The sequence below is a fragment of the Cnephaeus nilssonii genome (genome assembly GCF_951640355.1).
Source record: "Cnephaeus nilssonii genome assembly, chromosome: 11".
NCBI classification, from domain to species: Eukaryota; Metazoa; Chordata; class Mammalia; order Chiroptera; family Vespertilionidae; genus Cnephaeus; species Cnephaeus nilssonii.
In genome coordinates, this window is record NC_137082.1 from 83,859,649 (window position 1) to 83,880,627 (window position 20,979).

The following is a 20,979-nucleotide window of genomic DNA, read 5'->3' on the forward strand; positions in this document are numbered from 1 at the left end:
ATTTACTATAATTCTTCATATGACATTCCTAAAAGAAAAGAGCTCAGGGCACCCTGCCTTTCAGGCATTGAGGCAGGGAGGAAAGGTGGGATTGGAGGCTTAGAAAAATTTGATAAAGGCACACCAAAGTATAGAGCAAAAGGCAGGGGCCCCCTCTGCCCATTTGTAAGGAGAGTACATGGGATACACTTATTTAGAAAAATACCATTATTTTCAGGAAATGGGGATTTTTGTTGTTGTTGTTGTTGGTTGGTTAATCCTCACCTGAGGATATTTTTCCATTGATTTTCAGGGACAGTGGAAAAGAGAGGGAAAGACAGAGAGAAACATCGATGTGAGAGAAACTATCAAACGGTTGCCTCCTGCACGAGCCCGAACAGGGCCCGGGCCAGGGCCCTTTGGTCTGCAGGCCGACGCTCTATCCACTGAGCCGAACTGGCCAGGGCAAGATGGGGACTTTTAAAGTAGCCACAGAAGAGCTGCCTGCCTTCCTTCCTCTCCTCCCGCCCTGGAGTCCCTACCACCCATCCATCCGAATGGGTATGAATCCAGGGAAGGAAGGAATATAGATAAGCACATTGAAGCTTCCAAGGATTTAATATTCCTGGAATCGGAGCTACAGGAAGAACAGGAACTAGCTTTACAGTCTGGGGACTGGTGTAAAAGTTTCCTGTTCTTTTCTGCTAATACACAGGGCACAACAAATCCTCCAAGTAGGCGACTCTTCCATGGCGCCCTGAAAAATCCCCACCTCTCTGGAAATCTATAAAAATAAAGAAAGAAAAATACTATCACTGAGGAGGCACGCTTTTAAAAAGAAAGGATCCATAAGCATTTAAAGCCTCTGACAAGAAAATTTTAGAGAAACTGTGGAAGAACACTAATTGCTTTAGCCATCTCTAGAACTACGCTGTCCAGGATGCTACCCGCTGGCCACACGGAGTGTGAACTGTGGCCGGTCCAAATGGAGATGTGCTGAAATACAAAGTACACACCAGGTTTCAAAGATTAAAAAGGATAAAACATACTTCATTATACATCCTTATGTTCATGCAATTATAACATTTGTGATATATTGGGTTAAATGAAATATTATTAAAATTAATTTCACCTGTTTCATTTACATTTTTTATGTGGCTAATACAAAACTTTCAACTACCTGAATGTGTTACATATTTCTTTTTTGTTCTTGTTAACAAAGGTTTATTTTTATATGAACCTAGCTCCACACCAGACACAGAGGACAGGAGGGGACAGGCAGGGTCACGGCCCTTACACTCATACTCGGGACAGCCACCACCATGTCTTCCATCCTCACCTCAGCCTGACAAGGCCGGTGAATGGGGAGGAGTACAGACAGGCGACTGGACGAAAGATGTGCTATTTTCTGACGAGGGGACACAGAGGGACAGGAGGACACAGTGGTACATAAAAACAGAGATGCCAGCAGTTAGATGCCTGTCTAGGCCTGAAACAGAAGGAAGCCTGGGCTTAACATGCGACTGGGAAGTGCCTGCTGCCGTCAGAAATGGCCTTGCGTTAGGACGACGGCTCAAGTTGCTTCCTTTCCCCGATGGGTGCTGGGCACCCAGTAGGCCGACAGGGACAGCCAGAAAAAGCACAGGTGGGACCCGGGCCAGCAGAAGCTCAGAAAATCTGAACCTTTTCTGCTGATGTGAGAATCTCAGGTCTTTGCTCGGCTCTGTCGTTTTATTTGGGAGTCTGACAAACGGAGCTAAGACGGTGCCAGCGCTGAGAACCGAGCCCCTGGCCGATGGGAGGGTGGATGGGGTCCTTCTCAGATGAGCACAATCCTAGTTTAGGCAAATATCAAGTAAAAAAGGCACGCCCTGAAGATGGGGTCACAGGCCATCCTCCGGGTCGCGTTCATTCCCTGAGTGACAAGAGTCCCGGACGAGCCTGTCGTGTGCAGACAACCAAGCCCAGTGCACGAACCACAGGCCTCTGCACTGTGAGGACAGACCTATGAGCACCAGGACTCCTCACTTATCCCTTCCTATCGCTTCCTGGGGGCCTGCCCGGGGGGTGGGGGGAGGCCAGGACTCCTCACTTATCCCTTCCTATCGCTTCCTGAGGGCCTGCCCGGGGGGTGGGGGGAGGCCAGGACTCCTCACTTATCCCTTCCTATCGCTTCCTGAGGACCTGCCGGGGGGTGGGGGGAGGCCAGGACTCCTCACTTATCCCTTCCTATCGCTTCCTGAGGACCTGCCGGGGGGTGGGGGGAGGCCAGGACTCCTCACTTATCCCTTCCTATCGCTTCCTGAGGGCCTGCCCCGGGGGGTGGGGGGAGGCCAGGACTCCTCACTTATCCCTTCCTATCGCTTCCTGAGGACCTGCCGGGGGGTGGGGGGAGGCCAGGACTCCTCACTTATCCCTTCCTATCGCTTCCTGGGGGCCTGCCCCGGGGGGTGGGGGGAGGCCAGGACTCCTCACTATCCCTTCCTATCGCTTCCTGAGGGCCTGCCCGGGGGGTGGGGGGAGGCCAGGACTCCTCACTATCCCTTCCTATCGCTTCCTGAGGGCCTGCCCGGGGGGTGGGGGGAGGCCACAAGGACAGAAGCCCCTGCCTTTGGGTCCTGACGGGGACACAGACAAACACAGAAGCATTCACAACGCAAGTGCGAGGGCCAGGAACAGGGCTGACGGGAGAGGTCGATTTCAGGGCTGCATTTGGCAAAGTTGAAGGGCACAGCTTGGCTCAAACTTCCCTCCCACCCCCCACTCGTCTTAAAGTGTTACTTCTGGTGACCCAGGAGTCCCCCCTTCATAACTCCATGCGGGGGGTTTGAATAGACTATTGAGAATCAGAAATTTTTTAAAAGCTTTCTTCCCTTAAGCACCCAGATAGCATTATTTACAGAATCCACGTTTATAAAACATTGTTCTAGAGCTTATCACTACATTACATTTCCTACTTTCCCCCCTTGAATGTCTGAGCTAAACATCATCACGGCCCCGGCGACTTCGGGTCCTTATTTTCTTGACGCCGGCGTCGTCCTTCTCCTGCTTTGTCTTTTCGGCGGGCCTCTTGGCCTCGGTGTCACTCTCGGTTTGGACTGACTCTCCAGTGTCCCCAGTGGGAGGGGCTGTCACCTTCCTTGATCTCAAGGCATTTCTACTAGTGATGCTCTAAAACCTGAATCTCACAGATTAAGACAGTATCATGTGTAAACAGCATTATACATGGCCATCCACAGCCAAGGCCCGCTGACTGCTTCAGTGGATATGCTAGTCCCTTAAGAATCTCAAATTATATTCATACTAAAAAAAGATAAATATCTTTTCAAAATGAAGTCTTTAAGCTTCATCTAAGATTTACAAAAATTTTAGCCAAACTCATCTAGAAATAACCTACAGTAAAGTGCTTACAGGTCCTAGATATTTTTCGAGTGTCTGCACGCCTCCCATCTGTCGGTCTGCTGTCCTCCCATCCCTTTCTCCTACCTTCCCATCTCCCCCTCAGGGTGAGCAGAGCAGGGGCAGCCAGGCTTGCTCAGCATGACCCACTCCCTGGCCCCAGGGACTGCTCAGGGATAGATGTCTAATGAAAGCCACACCAGAGTCTTGGGGAATTTGGAATTGAGATGGAAAGACAGGTTTTCTGGTGGCTGGAACTTGGAGGCAAAGCGGAGGGTTATGGGAAGCCATCCTCCCCCACTGAGAGGCAGAGGAAGCTGGTTAGTACGAAAATGAATAAAAGAGCCTTGTGGACAGAAGCAGCAATAAACGGAGAGGCCTCTCAGGATTCCTGCTGGCCTTCTGATTCCTGGGGCCAGTTCTTCCCAAAGCCTGGCCGCCTTTATGATCTTTGATTCTATTAGACTCCACCCCTATCTCCTCATCACATAATCCCCTCTTTCTGGCATATGCTAAATCGAAGTGATTTTTGCTAATAAGCAAAAGGTTCTAATTAATAAATCACTGTGGTAAGATTTAATAATACACTTAGTAGTTGGCAAGAAGTGGGAACTATGAATTACTCAGTTTATTGGTTACTCAGGGGGGAAAAAAGTAGAGGTATAACATGCAAAAGATTGTAAAGAGCTTTATGAGGTTAATAACTAGACCACATGCATAAAATCTGTTTCACTGGTGCTTCTACCTTCTTCAGTCAATAACACTCTCAAAGCTCGCTAGAACCAAGAGCTTCAATTATACACATGTGGTTACAACCTTCAAAAACTTCTGAATTTGTTCATTCAACAAACATTACCTGGATGCCCAGGACATGCTGGGCTCTATGAACGAAGCTACCTCTCTCTCCGGGCTACATAGAGGAATGAAGCAGCACAGACCACTGGGAAGTATGAAAATCAAGACCAGCCCTTTGCCTAAGCTCATAGGAAGTGCACCCAACCTACCCTAGGAGCAATGAAGGAAGGCTTCCTGGAGGAAGAAACTGTGTCCTGAAGGAGCAAAAGAAATAGGTTGGGCAGACCAAAGGAGAGGGCTTTCCAGACACAGGAATAGTGTACCAAAGGCATTGCAGTCACAACCTGGCATGTTCTTGGAAGCGGAGATTAATCAACATTTGGAGAAGGTTAAATACAAGCCTGGAGAAATATACTAGATGGCTAAAATACAGAGTTCAGTTTCTCAACTTGTTCTCAACAGAAAGGTTCCCCAAACAGGTTTTTTATTGATTTCTAAGACAATATTAGCCTAAAAAAGGGATTAATTACACATGTATTAGTGAGGTTTTTCGGACATTACTTCTTCCAGGAAACCTTCTTTGGTCACCTAACACCAGGTGAGAAGTCTGGTTTCTGCCCATAAGCACCCAATCGAAAAACTGAGCACACGGTAGTAAGATTGCCCGATTATCTGTCTGTGGCCCCTCTAGATTGTGGGCTCCTTGCTCATCACAGCATTCGCAGCTTGGTGCAAAGCAGGCACTTAATAAAAATGCACTGAGTTGCCGAAACCGGTTTGGCTCAGTGGATAGAGCGTCAGTCTGCGGACTGAAGGGTCCCAGGTTCGATTCCGGTCAAGGGCATGTACATTGGTTGCGGGCACGTCCCCAGTGGGGGATGTGCAGGAGGCAGCTGGTCGATGTTTCTCTCTCATCGATGTTTCTAACTCTCTATCCCTCTCCCTTCCTCTCTGTAAAAAAATCAATAAAATATATATTTTTTAAATGCACTGAGTGAATGAATGGCAGACACTTCACTACCAAAAAACGAAATTAATTATTTCCCCATTCATCAAGAAACACTCAACACTCTCCAGCCCTCAAGACAAGGTCTGCCCCCAGGTTTTAATTTTATTAAAATATTTTTTAAACACTCATTTGCTTCCAAATGTAAAATAATATATCTTCTGAAGGAGTCCAATTGTTTTTATCATTCAAGGATGCAGAGACCTGGAAAGGCTGAGAATTATCTTGTGGCTGAAGGAAAGCTCCCTCTGGTGGTAAGCCAGCCAGCACCTGCCTTACTGTGACCAGGTCCATCAGCCTTGGGTTCTGAAACAGCACCTCTGCCACAGCCTCCTCAGTAATCACCACTCCGGGTCAGAAGCACCTGCAGCGCCCCGATTATAAGCTCCGTGAGAACAGGAAAAATGTCTCATTTACCCACGCAGCCCCACCCTGCCTGGTGCAGGGGCTCCGACAGAAGACAAACACTTGGTAACTGCCTATCAAATAAGGGATTCACAGAGCTCTGTTTTCCGCAGGGTCCCTGCAATTTCTGCACCCTGAAGCCTTACTTATTTCTACAAAGGAAATCAGCCAGGCACACCCCTGCCAAAAGCAACACGCTGACTGTTATAATAGAATTCCTTTCCTCCCACCTCTCCATCCTCCAATTTTCTAAACTTCTTGGAACGTTTTAAGAATAATCTTCTTTCTTATTTGCTTGATTTAGAGCTAAAATGAGGTGGCAAGCAACTGGGGTGGTTGGTAACTGTTGCTGCGTGTTATAGGCATCTATGCACAGCACTGCTTTAGTTAAACAAATGAGCTCAGATGTTCTGGCAGCAGGCAACTAACAAATCATCATTTGCAGTAAATAAAACTAAAATCGTACCGCAGAATATGCCAGTGTTTCCAAGACAATTGGAAACTGAATGCTGTTTTTGAAGGTAGATTTGGGGCACTAAAAGCATACAAAAAAGGGCGAAAAGGCAGCAAATATTCACACCAATACAGATTAAATAAATTAGCACCATACAGAGTACTTCAAACACTCTATCCATACACAGACTCCCACAACTCCGGGTCAATCTGAAAAATGTCAATATGGGAGATTAGCGATAAATAACGTAAAACTAGTCACCTCTTAATCAAACTTTAGCTAAGTGAACTAAATCTAGATAAACAACCATATTGACCCAAAGACCAGATGTGGCTCTGAAGCAATCCTTTTCTGTGAGAGTAGCAGGCTCCTCCTTCTCATCATTCCAGCAGCAACGTAAGCAGATGGAGTCTCAGAACAGGAGCCTCAGTTTTGCTGGTGACACCCAAATGAACAAGGAGACCTATGCCCCAGAGTAAGACACACACACTCACACACACGCACGCACGCACGCACGCACGCATACACACTCCAAGCAAATCTGAAACCAGTCTCGGGATTTTCCATAGTTTTAAGAACCTTCAGTGGGCTTCCCTGAAGATAATTCAGCAAGGAAGCGGTAATTAAAATTTTCGCACCTATAGGGAAGTTCTTAAACATCACCACTGTCGTCTCTGGGCTACATTCTAAGTCTGTTCTTGTGACTTCATGAAGAAAATCTCCCTAGGAAGACATCTGTCATCATCCGCAACCTCACACTGTGCATGCTTCTATGAGAGCTTTCATAACAAAATTCCCCACTAATACAGCTGAATTATTTCTAAGTTATATCTCAAGTAATCAATGTAATCTATGCCACCTCTGCTGAGAACAGCAATTTACATCATGACAAAGTTAAGTAACTGGGAAGTGTAGGTAGCAGAGAAGACTGGCAAGGGAAAATAGAGCAAGAGTGAAGAACCTTCAAGTCGTGTTAAGGAGATTGAATTGTATGTTACATACAACAGGAAGCCATTAAACACAGAATCCAAAACACACACTAACAGAATTATTAAAGCAGCAGCAAGGTGCCCTGGGTATGGGTAAAACCAACTTGAGATTTTTAAGGGGGAGGGATGTTAATAATAATAATGCCTGTGTGGTGCATTGGATAAAGCCTAACCTTGTATTACAACCACTAAAATTAACCACCTCTGCCAAGTGCTGGGCCAGCTAACTTGGATAAACCACTGATGTTTACTACAGCAGAACACAGTCAAGTACATAATCTTTAAGAGTTCTAGCTAATCCTACTAAAGTTATACACCAAATCGGAACCCTAGGAGGAAACACTAACAGAAGAATATGGAAGGTCTGCATCACTGGACTCAATACTTACACTCCAAGTGTTCTCCCTCAACTTAACCATGACCATCCATTAGCAAACTCAGGAACACGAGCGCATGGGTTTCCAATCATGTGGCCTATTATTAAAAACACTGTACACCCCTGGTATAATGGGAAGAGTACAGATTTTGAAGCCACAGAATTTAAGTTCAGCTTCCTCATCTCCTATTGGCATGACCTCGCCACATTACTTCATTTGAACCTCAGTTTCCTCATCTTTGAAAGGGAGGCAAGGATGCCGCCCTCTCTTAGGACAGTTGTAAGGACTACTTACAATGTATGGAAAGTGCCCAGCACACAGCTCAATAATTGTGAGTTCCTAACCCAACAATACAGCAAAACCACAAGTACCAAACTGCCAAATGTATATATTTATTTACAATACTTCTTACAAGTATTTTGCCAGGCTCTGCTTTCCCCCACCCCCGCCATGGAACAGAAGGGAAGTATAAAACGTAATTTAATTTTTGGAGTACTTTTACACTTTGAAATAGTCTCAAACAGATGTAAAAAAAAAAAAATAACTGTAGGTGATCTGCTTTATTTACATTACTGTTTCACTATAGTCAAAATATAACCCTTGTGGATTACAAAGGAAATAGGTATTCCTTATTCACCCAGCAAAACTATTAACTTTTAATAAGTGGCAGGACAGAAATTAAATATAGGTATTCTTTTCTTTTTTTAAAGAAAATGGCTTTTATAAAAAAGAAACATGCTAAAACCACCATGAAGTAACGCTACACACCTATCAGAACCGTTAAAATTTTTTGTTTTAAAGTGACATCAAATGCTGGCCAGGATGCAGAGAAACTGGATCTCACATACATTCCTGGTGGGAATGTAAACTGACACAGTCACTCTGGAAAACAGCCTGGCAGTTTTGTAAAAGACTAAACATACACTTACCATACAACCTAGAAACTGCATTCTTGAGAACATTTATCTCAAAGAAATAAAAACTTATGTTCATACAAAAACCTGTACACAAACGTTCATTGCAGCTTTATTCACTGTAGCTAACAACTGGAGATACTCCAAATGTCCTCCAATGGGTCACTGTTTAAAAAGGAATATACTGATGATACACAACAACCTGAATGCATAAGGACACTATGCTGAGTGATAAGAGCCAATCTCAAAATATGACATATTGTATTATTCCACTTACTTAACTTTTTGAAATAACAAAATTATAGAGACAGAAAACTGACTAGCAGCTGCGTGCGGTTAGAGCTGGGAGGGAGAAAGAATGGGGGTAGTTATAAAGGAAAAGCACACGAGAGCCTTGCTGGAAAACAAGTATCTTGATTGTGGTGGTGGTTAAACAAGTGATAAAATTATAGAGTAATATACACACACAAATGAGTGCATGTGTAACTAATTGCTGAAATCACAATAACCTTTGTGGATTGTACCAATGTCAACTTCCTGAAATGAACTGTAGCTATGCAAGATGCTACCACTGGGGGAGACTGAGTGAAGGATGCGAGGGACCTCACTGTGCATTTTTTGCAATCTCCTGTGACTCTATTATTTCAAAATAACAAATTTTAAAAATTGAAGAAAATTAAGGCTATACAACCTATGTAAGACTTACATAAATATACACATTTTATTTTTTTAAATATATTTTTATTGATTTCATAGAGGAAGGGAGAGAGAGATAGAAACATCAATGATGAGAATCATTGATTGGCTGCCTCCCGCACACCCCCTACTAGGGATCGAGCCCGAAACCCTGGCCAGGCATGTGCCCTTGACCAGAATCGAACCCAGGACCCTTTGGTCCGCAGGCCAACGCTCTATCCATTGAGCCAAACCAGCTAGGGCCATAAATATACACATTTTAAAAATGCGCACATCTATACAATTGTGTGGGAACAAGATTATGCTCTATGAGTGATTTTATAACTGGCTTTAACCACTTAGTATGCTATGGATCTTTTTCCATGTCTATAAACATAATTATTTTTAATGACTGTATATTGTTCTAGCATGCAGATGTACCGTTTTTATTTATTTACTAGAGGCCCGGTGCATGAAAATTCATGTACTGGAGGGGAGGGTCCCTCAGCCTGGCCTGCCCCCTCTCACAGTCTGGGAACCCTCAGGGGCGGAAGGCAACCCAGCGATCAGGGGAAGGCGATGCCCCATCACACCTCTGCTGCTGCCACTGCTGGCAGCGCAAGCCTCGGCCGGCCCTGGTTACCTGAGCCTCGGGCGGCCCTGGGCAGCTGGGCAGCCGCCATCCAAGGCTTGCCTGTGCCTCGGGCCGACCCTGGGCGGCTGGGGGACTGAGGGGACTGGGGGATTCCTGGGGGCAGGCCCGGCCTTGCTGCACAACTGCCACCCCGGCGGGGCTGAGGGGACTGGGCGCCGCCATCTTGTGGCTGTGGGTGCCGCCATGTTTGAGGGTGGGGCAGTCAATCAGCATATTCCCTCCTTATTGGCTGTGGGCATCGCCATCTTTGCAATGGTGTGAGGGTCAATTAGCATATTCCCTCTTTATTAGATAGGATTCAATCTCCTTACTGGTTAGCAATTTTCTGCTATCATAAACATTGCAATGAACATCTATACTAATACATATATATCTTTTTACATATATTTCCGAATTCATCCAATTATCTCCTTAACATAAACTCTAGAAGTGAAATTGCTAAATCAATGAACACTTCTGTTCTGATGAATATTGCAAATTACATTCCAGAAAGAATTAACCAATTACATTCCCACCAAAGGTGCATAACTGTGGCTTAAGAACCGACACATATTCCTAATTTTGCAAAATTCCAAACCAAGAACTCTGACACCAAATCTAGTAATCTTTATACTCAAATAAGTATGTATTGACAGTAAGCAAGCATAAGAACCAGTATGACAAATACAGACATTTTCCCCTCTAAAATGGCCTAGAGAGAGGAATTCATAAAGGATGTAACATCTAACTGGCAAATTATTATCCTACCACTGTAAATGTAAAATAAATTCTACTGAGTACTGCCTAAATTCTTGCACTGTATAAGCAGTCAGTTTTTGTATTATATAACGTGGGGGTACATCAAGAACTACAGAGAATTTATGACTTCTTTGGATTTAAACTCTGCATAAAATCCTCTAGCATGACAAACAAATCTGGCCTTAACTTCAAGAATGGTATAGCGAAGAGGATACAGCAATGTTCAGAGGCAGAAAGCTGATCGGGGGGAAAAACAAATATTAAGTTAAAAGTTGTGGTTATTATTTTTTCATTATAAAAATAGATGATTAACTGAGTTGGCATGGCTCAGTGGTTGAGTGTCAACCTATGAACCAGGAGGTCATGGTTCAATTCCCAGTCAGGGCACATGCCCAGGTTACAGGCTCAATCCCCAGTGGGGTTGTGCAGGAAGCAGCCAATCAATGATTCTTTCTCATCATTGATGTTTCTATCTCTCTCTCTCCCTCTCCCTCCCTTTCTGAAATCAATAAAAATATGTTTAAAAATACAATAGATGATAATATCAACCACTTATGTAGAAAATGTCTCCAAATGTCAGCCACAATTCACAAGGTGACAGGAGAGAAGAGAAACAACCTGGCCTTGATGGTTAGACCTGCTGTCCACCACAACCTAGAGAAACCCTGCCATTAGTTTATGAATGAAAAAAAAAAGAAAAAGACCAAAGCTCAGTGTAATAGCATGCATTCCTTCATTCATCAATACAGTTCCATTGTTAGGTGGCAAACAATTTTCCAATACTGAAAAATAAAGAAAGAACATTTGTTAGTAAGGGGAAAAGTTAATTTCATATGAAGCCTGTAGTTCAAGAATTCAAGTGTTCACAACCAAAATCCTATACAATAAAAGCCTAATACGCTAACTGTTCAGTCGACCAGTCGGCCGTTCAACCAATCAAAGCATAATATGCTAATGATATGTTGAGGCTACTCAACTGCTCGCTATGACATGCACTGACCACCAGGGGGCAGACAGGCGACCGGTCTACCAGTTGCTATGACGTGCACTGACCACCAGGGGGCAGATGCTCCGACCGGTAGGTTAGCTTGCTGCTGGGGTCTGGCCAATCGGGACTGAGCGAGATGGGCTGGACATGCCCTGGAGCCCTCCCATAGTCTCTCCCCGGCCCCGATCGTATGGGGGGTGGGGGGTGGGGGGGGCGGTCCCTTGGCCTGACCTGCACCCTCTCACAATCTGGAACCCCTCAGGGGATGCTGGAGAGCCAGTTTCGGCCCGATCCTGCAGGCCGGGCCGAGGGACCCCACTGGTTCACGAATTCATGAGCATATAAAATGGCTCATCTAATAAACTATATACCTATTTCTGATAACTGTCACATATGAAAATATGTAAGAGTTATTTAAATATTTTAGTAACTGGGGTAACCGATCAGACATACTACAGTTGACAAGTGAAATACCACGAATTAATGGAAGCAGCACACTTAAGCTGATAACTTATTAATGGCCTGTGCCCTATATCATGGAGCCAATACTATACAGCACTAGAAGGAACTGCTTGAGGCCCCATAGCAGTTTCTACCACCTAAAGTGTTTTTTTTCTTTTCAACTTTCTTTTCTTTACTACCAAACCATGTGTCTCACTCTTCATCTGTCCACATTTTGGATTTTAAAGTAACCTAAGAGGCACCAATGGACACTGCCAGGCCATTGTGTTGACCCTCAGGGATTAAAGAAAGAAAAAGAGGTTGAATAATACATCATCTTAGAAAAGAAGCTTACCAATTAATTGTAGAACACTGCAACCTAAAAGAAGTCTTATTATCATATTCTCAAATACAGAAGTATTTGAGTTCCCACCTATCAGATTTTTAAACAATTGTTTACACTACAGAAAAATAATTTATTTTTAAAAACTAAAAGTTCCAACTAAGTATATACTTAGCAGAACTTCATTCATTTGAAACCCATTAATTTAGAACCTGGCATTTTTTGGCTAAAATTGAGTTGACACTAACTTTTGTGTTATAATTTAAGAAAAGTATTTCAACAAGGGAGGAGATTTATTTAAACTTCTGCCAAAAAAAGTGTTTAAAGACTTTAGCACATTAATTGTTGATATGCAAATAAATTTGCTGATTAGATATAACTTGCAATCTGTGTAGACATATATATTATTAAAAGTTCTCTCACCTTGATTATTTCATTTGACTTCTTCTAAAAACCCTGAAGTTGGCTGAGAAAACAGGAGTATCCTCATTATACAGGTGACAGAGAGACAGAGAAGCTAAGTAACCAGTTCAAGGTCACAATATAAAAATAAACATATCTAACTTCTAGTTTAATACTCTTTCAATATGAACAGTATTAATTTAGCTATTTTTTTTATTAAAGCAAACGCATGTAACATCAATCTAACACAGTACCACTACCTGGAATTTCTATAGAGGCCTAAAAGAAGTAGTGCCATACATCTATGTCATGATTAAAAACATAAAATTAATGTGAATGATAAAGAACTTGAAGAAAACAAAAATTTTAAGTCTAACAAGGAAAGCAGAGGTCTTTCTTATAACTAACTGCTACGAAATAATAAACTGTAGTTTGGTCAGGAAGCTAGATTTTTTAATTACATATTCCCTAATCCACAGCTTTCGGTACTCTAAACTGGTTTTATTTTACTTGTAAGCACACTAATCTCATATGTGAATCTCAATAATGAAGATGATAGAACTCATAGTTTAGATCTATTAATGAAAAGCAGATGGGCAGAAAGCAGTTGGTGGGGAAATTATACATAGATTTCTGAACATAAATTTGCTGAACAACTCAAGTAAATATAATTATGAGGCTCATAAAATAACATTGAAAATGCTTAAGTCCCTCTCACTGAAAATTTTGCCATAAAATGATTTCAAAATTGATATTGTATTAATAATGTCATTTTCAGCCCACAACATACATACTCTGACAAATTATATGTTTGTCAGTTTAAAACACCATCTGAGCAAATCAACAAGTAACCATTCAGAAAAGTACGGAAGCATTCTTGAGACTTTTTTCCCCTTACCTTAGCAAAGAGAGAATTACAGAAATCATTCACAAAACTAACTAGAATCAGCCCATTCAGTGGTTAAACTGTGGGAATATTAATGTTTAAAAAGGGCCTATTCATAGGAAAAAGTCAAAGGATAAAAACTGCACATAAATTTATTATAGCAATTTTTAATGTACCAAACAGAACCAAAAAGGTATTTATATTCATGTGATTCACAGGCAATCCTATATGCTGTCATTCAACTGCCAAAATGAAAGGAACTGTAACTATGAAAGTGTCAGTTTCAGCAACTACCCTGCAAGATAATATTATATTTATTTTCTCAAGAAAGTAACAGAAAAAAAAAAAAAAACGACTTAAAAATTCAGATTCTAGCCAACACAGTGAGAGAAAGAAAGAAGGGTGCACTTGGAACAAAACTTACTTGTCCCCTTATTTTAATGTTTTAAACATGCTAGTTATATCTTCCCCCACATACACAATTTGTCTAAGGGAAAGATCACCTCTGGGCAAACTCAAGTATCTTCTAAAATGATTTTGCATAGAAAGGTATACATGAAGGAACAGATTTTGACTCGAGATGTAAAAACTGAACTTCTTTTGGTCCCTCAATTGAGAAACTAAGATGCCAAAAAAAAAGTCTCAAATTATTTATTCCCTTAGTAAAATGGCCTAGTATACTTTTTTGGTCCCTGTTCAAGTAAACCTCGATGAAAGAATTAGAAGTGGGTTTAGAAGACAGTTTAATAATTATCCCAGGTATCAAAAATTCTAAGAAAAAATTAATTTTACAATCATTTAATTGTTTCTTTCAGTTAAAAACTTGTGACCTAATTCAATAAAAGTCTCTTTTCCTGTTTCTCAACTAAGGAAACAGATCAAGAAACTCAGGAAAAAAATCCTCAGAAAAAATCATTCAGACAGCTCCCCTTAACAGAGACGACACATACTACTCAAGGCAAGGTTAAAATAATGGACAGATTATCCATCAGCTTTCATGTATTAATTATACATAACTAGAGGCCCGGTGCACGAAATTCGTGTACAGGGGGTGGGGGTGTCCCTCAGCCTGGCCTGCACCCTCTCCAATCTGGGATCCCTTGGGGGATGTCCAACTGCAGACATCCCTCTCATTATCCAGGACTGCTAGCTCCTAACCGCTCGCCTGCCTGCCTGCCTGATTGCCCCTAACTACTTCTGCCTGCCAGCCTGATCGCCCCCTAACTGCTCCCCTGCCGGCCCAATCGCCCCCAATTGCCCTCCCCTGCTGGCCCAATCGCCCCCAGCTGCCCTCCCTTGCAGGCCTGGTAGCCCCCAACTGCCTTCCCCTGCCGGCCTGATCACCCCCAACTGCCCTCCCCTGCCAGCCTGATCTCACCCCCAACTGCCCTCCCCTGCCGGCCTGATGGCCCCCAACTGCCCTCCCTTGCCGGCCTGATGGCCCCCAACTGCCCTCCCCTGCCAGCCTGGTTGCACCCAATTGCCCTCCCCTGCTGATCTGTTCGCCCACAACTGCCCTCCCCTGCCGGCCATCTTGTGGCGGCCATCTTGTGATGACATCGCGTGAGGGCGTGACGCCACCTAGGCTTTTATTATTAGGATGTAATCATTATATTTACGTTGTAAATAAGTACCTGTTATTTTGACCTATTGCTTTCAAAGTGCTTAAAAATGTGAATATAGCCCTGGCTGGTGTGGCTCAGTTGGCTGGGCATCATCCAGTGCACCAGGAGGCTGCTTGTTCAATTCCCAATCAAGGGCACATACCAGGGTTGTGGGCTCTGTCTCTGGTAGGGGGTGTGCAGGAGGCAGCCCATCGATGTTGTCCTCACATAAATGTGTCTCTTTCTCCCTCTCCCTTCCTCTCTCTCAAAAACGCAGTGAGGATGTGAGGGCGATCTGGCTGCGACATCTGTCACCCCATTGATCGCCAGGGTTGATTCGGCTGATCTGGCTGGCTAGGCGGGTGTCCCCCTCCTCCCTCACCGATCCATGTGCGTCCCTCCCGAAGCTGCGCGCTCGGTCGAAGAGGACGACCTTCCCCCCAGAGGAGAGGACCGGTCTTCGGTCAAGGGTATACGAGTAGCTGCGCTCCCCTGCTAGAACCTCCAAACAAGCTCTCAAAAACGCAGTGAACTACTCTTTTTTTTAAGTGAATATATAACGTGGCAATTCTTTTCTTAAAGACTATCATATAATTTGATGTTGCAGCTCTTAAACCACTAATTGAAGTTTGTTCTGTGATTATCCTCCCAAATGAGGATTGTAAAGCATGATGGCCAACAGATCTGTCTCAGTACTACACAAACCTGGTTTAAATCTGGTCCAGAACAGTTACTTACTAGCTGTGTGACCTTGGATAACCTCCCTAGCTCTCAGTTTTCCCAGGAATAATCACAGAACCTATCTCATAGATTGGGTATGAGAACTTAATTAGGCAATGCACCTAAGGCAATGAGCCCAGCATCTGACCCATCCCTCAATAAGTAACTGCTGCCCTGGCCAGTGTGGCTCAGTTGGTTGGGCCTGTACACTAAAGGGTTGCCGGTTCTACTTCTGGTAGAGGGCCAGCAGGAGGCAGCCAACTGATGTTTGCTCACGCATCAGTTTCTCTCTCTCCCTCCCCCTTCCTCTCTCCCTAAAAATAAATTTTAAAAATAATATAAATAAATAACTGCTAAGTTAAGATAGATGTTTGCATTAGCCAAGCCTCTTAGCTGAATGTGCATATTGTTTATAATGTAAGGGGGATCCTAAAAGAAAAATCAGAGTGGTCACTGAACCCTAACAATGCTGACAAGAAATGAAAGACATTTAAAAGAATTTTTTTAGAAAGTACAACAAACTGAAGTTTAAAAAATATAGTGATCTGGTGGTGTATTCATACGATAGCTATTATTCAGCCTAAAAAGAGGGAAAATTCTGTTATGTGCTACAACATGGATATAACTTGAAAATATTATGCTAAGTGAAATTAGCCAAACACAAAACGTCAAATATTATGTGATTCCACTTATATGAGTTACCAAGAATATGCAAATTCATAGAAACAAAGAATAGAGGTTGTTACCAAAGGGGTTAGGGGAACAGGAAATGGAGAGTTATTATTTAATGGGTACAGGGTTTCTGTTTGAAATGATGAAAAGTTCTGAAAATGTACAGTGGTGATGACTATACAACGTTGGGAATGTACTTAATGCCACTGAATCATACACTTAAAAATGGTAAATTTTAAGTTATGTTCATTTTACCACAATAAAACAAAGTATGTCAGTAAATCTACATCACAGGAGAGTCAGTAAATTACAGCCGACTAGGCTCAATGCTCAAACACTGGCATGAAGACATGCTTGTCTCTAATACCACGCAACACAAGAAATCTTTACATGGCAGAGGACCCCAGGTAATGTGTTTCCTTGCTCCCTGTCTGCCACACGGGCCTTCTGCCATTCCTCTAACACGCAGAGGTCCTTTATACCTGCTGCTCCTTCTACCTGGATGCTCCTTCCCAGGATCTGCGTGCCTCACTCCCCAACTTCACTACCTGTCTCTGCCTGAATGCTGCTTCCCCAGAGACCCTCTATCGGAAGAAATCTCCTGCTTTGTATTTGTTCCCATTCCGACCCACTCCATGAGCTTGCTCTGCTTTTTTTTATTGCATTTGGCACTTCCAGCAATGACTTTATGTATTTATTTATTTACTTATTACCCACACCTCCACTAAAATATAAACTTGATGAGGGCAGGGACCTCATCCCTCATATTCACTGCAAGGTTTCCAGTGAATACCTGGCAGGAGATATCTGCAATGCTATCAACAATAAATTAAAAAAAAAAAAAAAAGTGGTAACTGGCAAACGGGAGGCATTTTTTTGGTAAGTAAATGTAAATATATCATATATAAATCAATTTTTTAAAGTTATATAACAGTATAATCTCATGTTTGTGGGGGGGGAAGACATATAAATGTATATGTCCATCTACAGGTATGGGCATTTTAAAAAGAATAAATAAGAAAATATCAACAGTAGTTATCTCTATGTGATGAGAATACATGACTGTTTTCCCTTTTGTTTCTGTATTTTCTAACCTTAATAAAAGAGTTGTGTGATTTTTTTAAAGACTACTTTACCAACAAAGCTACCAAGAACTCATTGAACTTATATAATTACGGATATGTACAAAGATTTGGCTACAAGAAGTTCATCAGAGTTTTATTGTTTCTTATTTTTCTTATGAAAAATAAGAAACAATCAACATGTTCAACATTAGTTCAATAGTTATGTATATCGATAAGACAAAACATTCTACAACTTAAAATGATGGTGTAGGAAAACACAATAATTATGTATATCCATAAGACAGGACATTCTACAACCATTTAAAACTATGTTGTAGGGAAACACTGTAGGAGGAAAATGTGAATTAAAGAAACATAGAATATGATGCAAGCACTTTAAATGAAAGAACTGAAAGGATATACACAACATGTTAACAATGGTTACTTCTCATTGTTATTTATCTTTTTTCTTTTTACCCTCCTTGTGCTTTCCTGAATTTAAAGTACTGAAAATGAACATGCATTGCTCTGTACTCAGAAAAATGATGTTAAGTGACTGTGCCAAAAGCTGCCTTCTTGCCTTATTTGAGCACCATCTAGTGCTCAGTATATGTAACACAACTTTCATAATACTGTAAGGTTTCTAAAGAGTAGCCTTTATAAAAAGGGCATTGTGGAAGCACAAAGACAAATATTACTAGAATCAGTGCCTGGCCTAATTTTTAAAACAACTGAAAAATTAATTCAAAAGAGTCACAGGATTTTTAATCATTAGGATAAAGCAGTCATCAGAAAATTGGTTAAATTTCTGCTGCTTATTTTCATCCCTCAAATATTTTAGACTAACTCTCAAGACAGAGCCCTTGATCGTGTTTAAATTAATGGCTATTTATTCCTGAAAGAAGAGGAAAGTCAGGCACTGTATATGCCTCATGGTGTTTTATCCTTACCACAAATCTACATGGTGGGCATTATGATTCCATTTAAAGAAGCATTTAAAGCAGGGGTCCTCAAACTTTTTAAACAGGGGGCCAGTTCACTGTCCCTCAGACCGTTGGAGGGCCGGACTATAGTTTAAAAAAAAACTATGAACAAATTCCTATGCACACTGCACATATCTTATTTTGAAGTAAAAAAACAAAACGGCAAAAACACCCACATGTGGCCCGCGGGCCGTAGTTTGAGGACGCCTGATTTAAAGGCTCAGTAAGATGAAGTAGCTTGCCTCAGCTCTAAAAGCTAATAAATAAGTGGGGAGACTGAGACACAAGACAAAATTGGTCTGGCTCCAAAATCAATGCTCCCCTACCATGCTTCACTGCTTCTGTTCTCCATACTTCACCCCAAATCACCGCACCTTTTGGCAAAATGATTCTTATTCTAAATAAGCTGTCACCATATTGCCCAGCGCTGCTCTCAAATCTAGAACTCTTAAGCTCATTAAGTATTAACAACAAGAAGCGTTGACAAGGACGTGGAGAAAAGGGAACCCTCGTGCACTGTTGGTGAGAATGCAGACTGGTGCAGCCACTGTGGAAAGTAGCATGGAGTTACCTCAAAAAATAAAAAAATGAAACTGCATTATGGCCTAGTAATTCCACTTCTGGGACTGTATACAAAGAAACCCGAAATACTAATTTGAAAGAATATATGCACTCCCACGTACACTGCAGTGTTATTTACAACTAGAGGCCCGGTGCACAAAATTCGTGCACGGGTCGGGGGAGGGTGTCCCTCAGCCCAGCCTGCACCCTCTCCAATCTGGGATCCCTTGAGGGATGTCCAACTTCCTGTTTAGGTCCAATCCCGGTAGGGATCCTCTCACAATCCAGGACTGCTCGCTCCCAACTGCTCGCCTGCCTGCCTTCCTGATTGCCCCTAACCGCTTCTGCCTGCCAGCCTTATCACCCCCTAACCACTCCCCTGCCAGCCTGATTGATGCCGAACTGCTCCCCTGCCAGCCTGTTTGCCCCTAACTGCCATCCACTGCAGGCCTGGTCACCCCTAACTGCCCTTCCCTGCAGGCTTGATCGCCCCCAACTGCTCTTCCTTGCAGGCCTGGTCCCTCCCTACTGCCCTCCCCTGCTGGCTTGATCACGCACAACTGCCCTCCCTTGCAGACCTGGTCCCTCCCAACTGCCCTTCCCTGCTGGCCATCTTGTGGTGGCCATCTTGAGTCCACATGGGGGCAGCCATCTTGTGTGTTGGAGTGATGGTCAATTTGCATATTACTCTTTTATTAGATAGGATAGCCAAGATTTGGGAGCAGCCTAAGTGCCCATCAGTAGATGAGGGGATAAAAATCTGTGGTGCATTTACACAATGGAATACGATTCAGCCGTAAAAAAGATCTTACCTTTTGCAACAGCATGGATAGACCTGGAGAGTATTATGTATGCTAAGTGAAATAAGTCAATCAGAGAAAAGCAAGTACCACATAATTTCACTTAAATGTGGAACTAATGAACAAAATAAACTAACCAAGTAGAGACAGACTCATGGATACAGAGAACAGTCTGACAGCTGTCAGAGGGTAGGGGGTTGAGGGTTGAGTGAGAAGGGTGAAGGGATTAAGCAAAGGAAAAAAAAAGACTCATGGACACAGTATAGTGATTGCCAGAAGGAAGGCAGGGTGGGGGCAAGTAGAAGAAAATAAAAAAGGGATAAATGGTGATAGAAGGAGACTTGACTTGGGGTGGTAAACACTCAATACAATATGCAGATGATGTATTATAGAATTGTACACCTGAAACCTGTATAATTTTATTAACCAATGTCACCCCAATAAATTCATTTTTAAAAATATTAATGCTCAAATCAAATATCAATCTAAAACAAAAAAAAAACTTTTAAAATCTATTTTTCTATATCAAGTTCTGTTAACTGGATACATCAGTTTCACAAGGATGTAGAACTTCCGTTTCCTGCTTAGGCACAGAACTTCAACCTTCATCACATGGTGGTTACATAACTGCTACTGCCTCACATTTGGTTTTCCTGACCTACTTTCTCTTCCTTCCTGCTCTTTCCAATCAATCATTCACCTTACCTAAAAAGCAACCTCCCTAAAACAATACTTTCCCCAACTCCATTCAACAACAACCTACCAGGGATCAGAATTCTAATCCTCAGCTTTCTAACAGGTGTGCCAAAAATGGGCAACAGATGGACAGATTTTGATGTTCCCATTCAGCCCTCTGTGGTCAGAATCCCCACACCCTTCAGAGCCTCCAGGCCACTAGAGCAGCCTCATCAGTTTACCCTGAAACATCATGAAATGCAGGGGTTAACAAAAGTAGGCTTACAGTTGTGATTATGCAAAACACAGTTTATTCCTGTATTATTATTAACTAGAGGCCTGGTGCACGGATTCATGCACCGGTGGGGACCCTCGGCGTGGCCTGCAGTGATTGGGCCGAAACTGGAGTCCAACAACACATGCCACTCCTGCCTGCCGCTCCCACTCATCTCGG

At 42.8% G+C, this 20,979-nt stretch overlaps 1 protein-coding gene across 2 annotated transcripts in view; it reads right to left on the reverse strand.

Moving 5' to 3' along the window:
- The window catches only part of DYM (dymeclin), a 238,356-nt gene that overhangs the window by 203,780 nt on the left and 13,597 nt on the right, over window positions 1–20,979 (reverse strand). The gene's annotated exons all lie outside the window — the stretch shown is intronic.